Source organism: Haemaphysalis longicornis, unplaced genomic scaffold (genome assembly GCF_048455015.1).
Source record: "Haemaphysalis longicornis isolate Haplotype H1 unplaced genomic scaffold, Haemaphysalis longicornis Haplotype H1 scaffold_4, whole genome shotgun sequence".
Taxonomy (NCBI): Eukaryota; Metazoa; Arthropoda; class Arachnida; order Ixodida; family Ixodidae; genus Haemaphysalis; species Haemaphysalis longicornis.
Genome location: NW_027526361.1, coordinates 34,317,924 through 34,325,691, shown reverse-complemented (window position 1 = coordinate 34,325,691; position 7,768 = coordinate 34,317,924).

Here is a 7,768-nt window from a genome sequence, read left to right as displayed (position 1 = left end):
GAGTAAGTTTCTGCGAAGAAAAAGAGTGGAATCAAGTAGCAATTGAGTCATACCACCAAAAAGAAAAAAAAAAAACTATACAGAACTATCTCAGAAACTTCAAAGCTGAATAAAAATTCGTCCTGGTGCAGAATTTTCTGGATGATATTTTTCCTCAAGTGCAAAGTTTCTGACGAATCTGTATAGCTGTTATTTGTAGCCGTACGGCTGCATTTCAAGTGGATGCCAAATTTTATCTTTTGTCAATGACGTGTGCGGCTCGTGGAACTGAACCTATTATAGCCTCTTCTAAGCGCTTCTATTTGTTCTAGCTTTAATATGAGCCTACGGTACTCACCCAGTGAAGTAACCTAAAGTACGTTGGTGATATGCCACGGAAACCATACAGTTTTAATTTTACTAAGACTATTTCTTCATTAACTCTGTCGGGTTCTGTGAGCTGTTAGTCTACCGAGAAAGCCGGGAAACCACCTGGTAAAAGATATTAAAAACACCATAAATAATACCAGACACCACCACCTGAAACACTGGCAGCGCCAAGTGGTATGAAAAAAACAAGTCACCATCGCACAACGAAATCTCCTTCGAAACAGGAGTTCTGAAATTCGTAGCATCTCTTCAGCGTCGTTAAGCCCAGGTGGGTGAAACTAATCGGTGGTATATCCAAAATACTAAAATAGCGGTGTGCCGTTCAGCAGCCCAACCATACGCGTAACCGCACAGTGTAGTTTCTATAGTAAGCCACGTGCAGGAAAAGTGTAATGCACACATGTCTGAGCGTCTTTCCTAACTTTGTTGTTCTATGGCCGGGGGAAGTTTTCTCGACCTTGAAAGAGGTCTTTTACTTGACAGCCGGAAGAAAAATTGCCCCGCAAGACACACGGCGCAGGTTCCCCCTTCGGATAATGGTCAATTTACGGGCCACGACTGTGGAAGAAATAAATTTGCAGGAAAAACATTGCTCGAGAAATCGCCACGAACAAGCGGATGTGACCTATACCGGAAGCAACGTGACAGCAAAGCGAGGCCTTAAAGAGACATTTCAACCTTTTTTTTTACTTTTTTTAAAATCCTATATGCTTTCAGGATGCTGTAAACAAACACATCCAGTACTAAGAATAGGGGGTCACAAAGTACCTCAGTCAAAGATAACTGCTTACGCCAATCACGTAACTTGGAAACCTGCTGAAAAGGTTTTAACAGCAGAACTCCTTTAGAAGCCGTAAGGTCGCCGTTGCAGAAAAAAATGCCGGGTGCTCGTGAGCGCGTGCCCCGCGGTAACCGCCGAGCGTACACGGTACGCGCCCAGGCTTCAAGCAAAAAAAAAAGGGGGCAAACATCCCGATGAGCGAGAAAGTTCCGAGCGCTCGCGAGCGCGTGCCTCGCGGCGAAAGCCGAGTCTCTGATTAGCGCACTGGCACTAGACAAAAATTTGGCTCCAATCCAAGCTCTGAAGGTGGTTGGACTGTGAATCTGTAAACGACACCCACTACGACTACCCACGCGGTGTCATTTGAATTCATACACGTGACATCCGCTCGCTGTTACCACCCATCCCTCTCTTCGCCTCCCCGTCTCATTCCTCTCTTGATGAATTGAATGGAGGTTTATTCAATTGAACTCAAATTTCCCGTCTAAGCCATGCTCGCGCGCCCCGAACATGGATCAGCGCGTGCGGGATTTTGTTCTTTTTTTGCTTGCTTTCCTGTCGCACGTTCCGGTGCCTTACTGCGCAATTTGGAACTCGCCGTTTCTGGAGCCCACTTTTAGCGTCTTTTGAAGGGTGAAGAGGAGGACGTCACAGGAGTTTTTGGTCTCATCTCTCTCATAGCTTCCCCATCACTCTTGTGTCATGGCTCGCCGCCAAAGAGCGCCCTCCCCCTCCTGAGACGCTGTATCCAAACCACTGTCTTGTCTCCCCCGTCTCCACGTGTGGGCGTAGTTTAGTCGGCAAGACGGTGGGCTCTCGCTCTTGTACTATATGCGGGCCCAGGTTCGATCCCTGGCGGTGTCAATCGCTTTTTTTTGTGTGGCTAGGGTGTAGCCAGTAGCCAGTAGTAGCCTGGGATTTTTGTTTGTATTGCCAGTAGTAGCCTAGGAGTTTTCTGCTGACGTGGACACGAAAACTTCCGAGCCTGGTTAAAGGTATGCTGCTTCGCAGTAAAAAAAGTCTCCAGCGTTCACCGTTATCGAGGCAACAATTGTTCGGAAGGAGAAAGGCATGTCATAGCGTGCGGCCCTCGTTCGTTGATCCTCCTGTCGTTGATCCTCCTGTCGGTGACCTTTCCCTGCTTGGGAAAGGTCACCGCGCCCACCGCATTATCTAGAAGCCAATAAGGATCAAGAAGCCATTACATCGAAGACGTCGTTTTCGTCTTCGTATATGACAACGAGTAAAAGCACCATATTTGTATAAACATGATACTGAAGCTATGTGTTTGTGAGTGGATTCTCACCTACAGCAGCTTCCCCATTACAGCCCTTCGCGTGAGTGCAAGCTTTCCTCGATTTTTTTGTCTCTTTCCTGAGTGGTGGAATTCCTCTATCGCTGGATTTACGTCATTACAGCAGTTTAGCGCCTATTGGCTGCTTCCTTTCTGTTCGAGCAATAAACGCATTCAATCGCGACTTTTTTCTAAATTCACAAAGCAAAGCAGAACCTTAAGGCTACTGCATCGAGCAAATCACAGAGTCCCGCTACGTGCTATTGATAACTATTGCTTTGGCATTGCTTCCAGAGTCGAAGGAAAGGGTGAAAGGGTTTATGAGTGGTGAGTCCCTTTAAAAACCTTAGTAAGGTAGCGTTCAAGATGCATGAAAGCAAGCTTCAGCCATTTTTTTAAATGCACTGCGTATAAAACAGCCATTTTTGAAATGAGATGTATCGGAACAGTCACAATTGCGGGAATGCTCTCAATGACCTAAAAAGCGAAACAAGATATCCTTTATTTTTAAGTGCATAGCCGATATATAAAATAACGGTTCGCTCATTTTAAAGTAGGTGTTTCAGTTCTTTATGTGGCTGGTTTGATATAATTCAAACAATTTAAGACTAACCCAGGAGAAGGGGGCCCTAAAATATGAATCGTCAGTAATATTTTTTCTTGATTTTTCTGCCAAATCCTGTCTTATATAGAGGTTTTGGTTTTGGCGCTCTTCTGCAAACCATAGTGCTCTGCAATGGATTGCTCTAGCAGATGTGGGATAAATGCGACACCGTGCAGAAACTGCCGCGAAGGTGAACAGCTTGTTTACGACGAAGCATAATGTTCGTCATCTTCTACCTTTGTGATCTTATATCTCGTATTTCTCTTCATTCCACAACTTAAGTTGACCGGGAATGAAGATGGGGCCAGAAAATGCATTCTTCCACCAAAAAAGCATTGATTGATTGATTGATCTGATTGATTTGTAGGGTTTAACACGCCGACGCAACACAGGCGATGAGGTGCGCCTTAGTGGTGGAGGGCTCCGGATCAAATTTGACCACCTGGGGATCTTTAACGTGCGCCGAACACTCGTACACATGGGTGCTTTTTACACATGGGTGCTTTTTTTTGCTTTTATCTTCCACCAGAAAAGCGGCCGCCGCAGCCGTGAATCGATCCCGCGTCCTCGTGCTCAGCAGCGCAACGCCTTAGCCACTGAGCCACTAACACAGGTCACTGAAAAAGCAAGGCACTCAAACATCGGACGTACGTTTTCAGTGGCAAGTGTGTGTTATGCATTTTCAATAACTCAGCAATAGTGTTTAATTTTGCGTTAAAGTGTTAGGTGTTACTTTGCTGGGTTGATAAAAATTTCCATATTAAAGTGATCCCTGCATCTTGGTACGTCACAAATGGCGTAAGTCAGTTTCCGAATTTCACATCCGCTCTCGCAAGAAATGAACTTCGCACTTAAAAATATCAACGTAGACCCGAGACGCAGTACACAAAAGCGGTCGTCGGTGTCTCAAAGCATTCCAAAGTGCCGCGGCTAATATTACAGGAGTCGCCTGGCGCCATTCATCATTCGTTGCGGGTGCCTGGGGCGTATCAGCGGCAGCGCACGCATACAATGGCACAGCCGCTTTCCTAATGTGGGTGCCATAGCTCGTTCTTTCATCGCGCTGCGGTGGAATTCCTCACTTTGTTTTGAGGATAGAAATTTTCACTACAAATTACCTGCTGGTGATGCATAGGGGCACGTGCAGAGCCTCGTCGGCGTTCGTGGAACGAAATGCTGGTCCATATTAGACGTGCATCATATGCTTGTTGACTCTGTATTCGCATAGGTTTTCCAAGTACTCTTGTTATCATTTACACTCTAATGTGTTACTGAGGATAAGTAACAGCCAAATTTGCAAGTACAGAAATTTTCGGCCCTCTTAAGGTACGCTCGTGTGCTTCCAATGCAGAAGCATCACGCTTTCCCCAGGCGCACTACGAGACGAAAGGGGTGCGTGATGGATTTGTGTTTGATTTCTTCTCTTGGCAAACATTCGCTCTTATTAAAGTATCTCAGAAGCGGTATTTGCCAGTCACAAAGCCTCCATGGGTTAGATGTCTGTCCCCTCCACTATTTCTATTTGAAAAGTGCATGATGTTGCGTAGCTTGTCGATTGTTGCCTGACGAGATGTATAATAGTATAGGTACGTACGAAAATTTTAAATACGTAATAAACAGAAAGAAAGAAAACAACATCATATACCGCAGTAGTGTTCACCTCAGTAGCGTTGTATACGGTCTGTTTCAATAGACAGCCTGTTACTACTATATTCGCGAAGTGACGCATTCCTCTGAGTCTGCTTTCGTGATTGTTTCGCAATCGCGTTGCTACAAATTTAGTTCATTCCCCTATGCGAATATAACATAAAAGGGATGGGAAACGTAAATGTTTTCAAAAACTCCGCCCATCGCCGACTCCATTCCCGTTCGTAACATTTGCTGCAAATGGTGTAAAGGGCCATGATTTTTTTCTTTGGGTATAGTTCAGTTATCGGTGCCGGGAGTATTTTTATGATTAGGGTAAAAACAAACATTTAAGTGTTCACAATAAGTTGATGATGATAAAACATCTACTCGGGTCCTAATTTTATCAGGACAAATAAATTAGGTAGATTCTGTGTAGTTTCGGTGAACAGGGTACAGAATCAATAATTTCTGCTCGAATTGAGCATAATAACATTTCCTTACAGCATTTGACTGAATCAATTCAGTCTGAGTAGAACCTTTCAGTACCGCGAAATATATGCAGTGCGAATATAGATGTTTTACCGCCGCAATTCAGCAGTCAGCAAAAAATTAGAAATAAGAAATGGACGCCTCAATGCTTGCTTCGCCCCTGTGCACACTGAGGCCAAGGTATAGCCAAAACCAAAACAATCAGGGCAACAATGGTTTTGTACAAAACCATTCCAAAACATGAAGGTCATGCTTCTTTTAAATTGAAGATGAAAATGTTTGTGGTGCAATAAATACTTGGCATTACGAATGACATAGACGTATACTAAAAGCACTCGCTTTCAAGATTAGCGTCGCGGTTGTACGCCGTTCCGTTATAAAGACAATCATTGGTGCTACAATAATAAAATCCTCCGGTCTGCTTGGTATTGATTCCGTTAATTTATTAAATAATTTACAGAAAAGCCGACAACACAACACTACAGATAACGTCAGCTCCATTGAAAATTCACCCTCAAAGCTCTCATGCTCTCTTGAAAATGTATTGCATCGTTTAAACCGTGAATTGTTGAAATAACTGCGTCTAAAACAGCTTTCACGGTATCCATTTCTAGGTTGAAGTATTCAATACTAGTCATTAATGCCTTATTTTCCGCCCGGCTGTCGACGTTAACGATTATTACATTCATGGAGTTACCAGATGTTTCTAACAGTAATACTCAGCTCCAATGAGAAATACACCATGCAGGTCTCCAATGCGAAATAATAAATGCCGTAGTTTATTCGGGTACTTACTCAAGCCAGTGCAAGTTATAGTTTATCAGTGTCGCTGCCCCTTTATTACGCCTTTCTTCACAGTCACACCATACACAGTAATCCCTCGTTAACTCGAACTCGGATGTCTCAAAATATCGAATCAGTCGAAACTTTTTTTCGCCGTGCATCTCCCATAGGCGCCACGTATTCCCCCTTTTTCTCGAAAAGTTTTTTAGGGGACTGCGGATATCTCGAAATGTTGACCGAGAAGACACAAGGCAAAGTCCGCTACAGACTGCAGATTAGTTCTCCGTTCTAACGCAACTACGTGCCGTACATGGTCGCGAACGGCAAATTTACGCTGTACGAAGTCCATGCTTCCGTTACCTGAATGCTGCCCGAATTCTATATCGTTCATAGATCTGTGGACGATACAGCGGATCATAAGGACGAAGAGGAGCCCCGAGAAGTACCTAGAACGACAGAAACAACAAAGATGCTGCGGCTACTTCGGAACAAGGTAAAATGTAGCCGCGGCGACCAAGAATTCATGTGAAGCATTGAGCATCTCGAGAAAGCTTTTCTAGGACCAGATACGAACGTGAAACAGGAGAGCACCACCCGGAGCACCACCCGGTTCTTTCTTCTGCAATAATAAACAAACTTTTTTTCCCTGCGGACGTTTTTTTTTTCTTTATTAAGAAAGCGCCCCCATACAGTGGAGCTTTTTTTACCAGCATTATCTCTTATTTGAGTGACCTGGCCACAAATTTTCGGCCCTTTGTTTAACTCCAAACCCCGCGCTTATCTCGAAATTTTGAGTGAATATTACAAGTTTGACTTAACGAGGGATTACTGTATTGTACTGCACGGTGGGCGCATACTTAGTACACTTATACCGCTCCTATCCGGCACACTCAGCGAGCAGAGAGGCACTACGCCGTTTCGTTTCACGAACGCCAAGGTGGCTGTTGCGCTGGTCTGAAGCTGAATTTACCGGCCTCAATGGAGTTCTTTGTTTGTTTAGCCGAAAATAACCGGGGGCGCTCTGGCGGCAAAAGCAACTTCTGCAATTTAAAGCCACGGGTGCTTTCAAGGAAGACTTCGAGAAAAAAACAAACCCACAAAAAACCCACTGCCTGCGCTTAGTGTAAACACACCATCGAAAGTACAGTCCTAAATAGTTCTTGGTACGGTGTTTTTGCTCGTCTGGGTGTTCTTTTTAGAGAAAAGAGCTCGAAGAAAATCCGACGTATGCTTCGCTAATGCTCCATCGCTTCTACCCGAACGGACAATAGCTTCTGCCACATGGTCGCGTGCGATATGGCCCCACTAAATCGAGCCGCCGTGGAAGGCATCTATCGGAAGAAGGAAGCCTACAAGGCGACCGCGGCATAGCCAAGTGAAGAGAAAAAAATTCGTGATACGACCTCATCATCATCAGCTTACTCACGTCTACTGCAATACGAAAACCTCTCCCATTGATTTCCGACCGCTCCTGTCTTGTGCTGCTCGAGTCCGGTTTATCCCCAAATTGCTTTATTTCATCCTTCCATCGGAATAATGGCCTCCCCCCTTTTTATAGAGCCATCTCTGTATCCACTCTATTACCCTCATTGCCCACCGGTTGTCGGTTCGTCTCACAACATGGCCAGTTCAAGTCCACGTTTTCTTCTTTATTTGAACTATGATATCTTCTACTGTAGTTTGTTCTCTGATCCAGGTAGCTCGTTTTCAGTCCCTGAGTGCTATTCCTAACATTATTCATTCCATGGCCCGTTGAGCCGAACTAAGTTTCCTGTCTAGTTGTTTAGTGAGGCGCCACGTTTCACCTCCGTAAGTCACC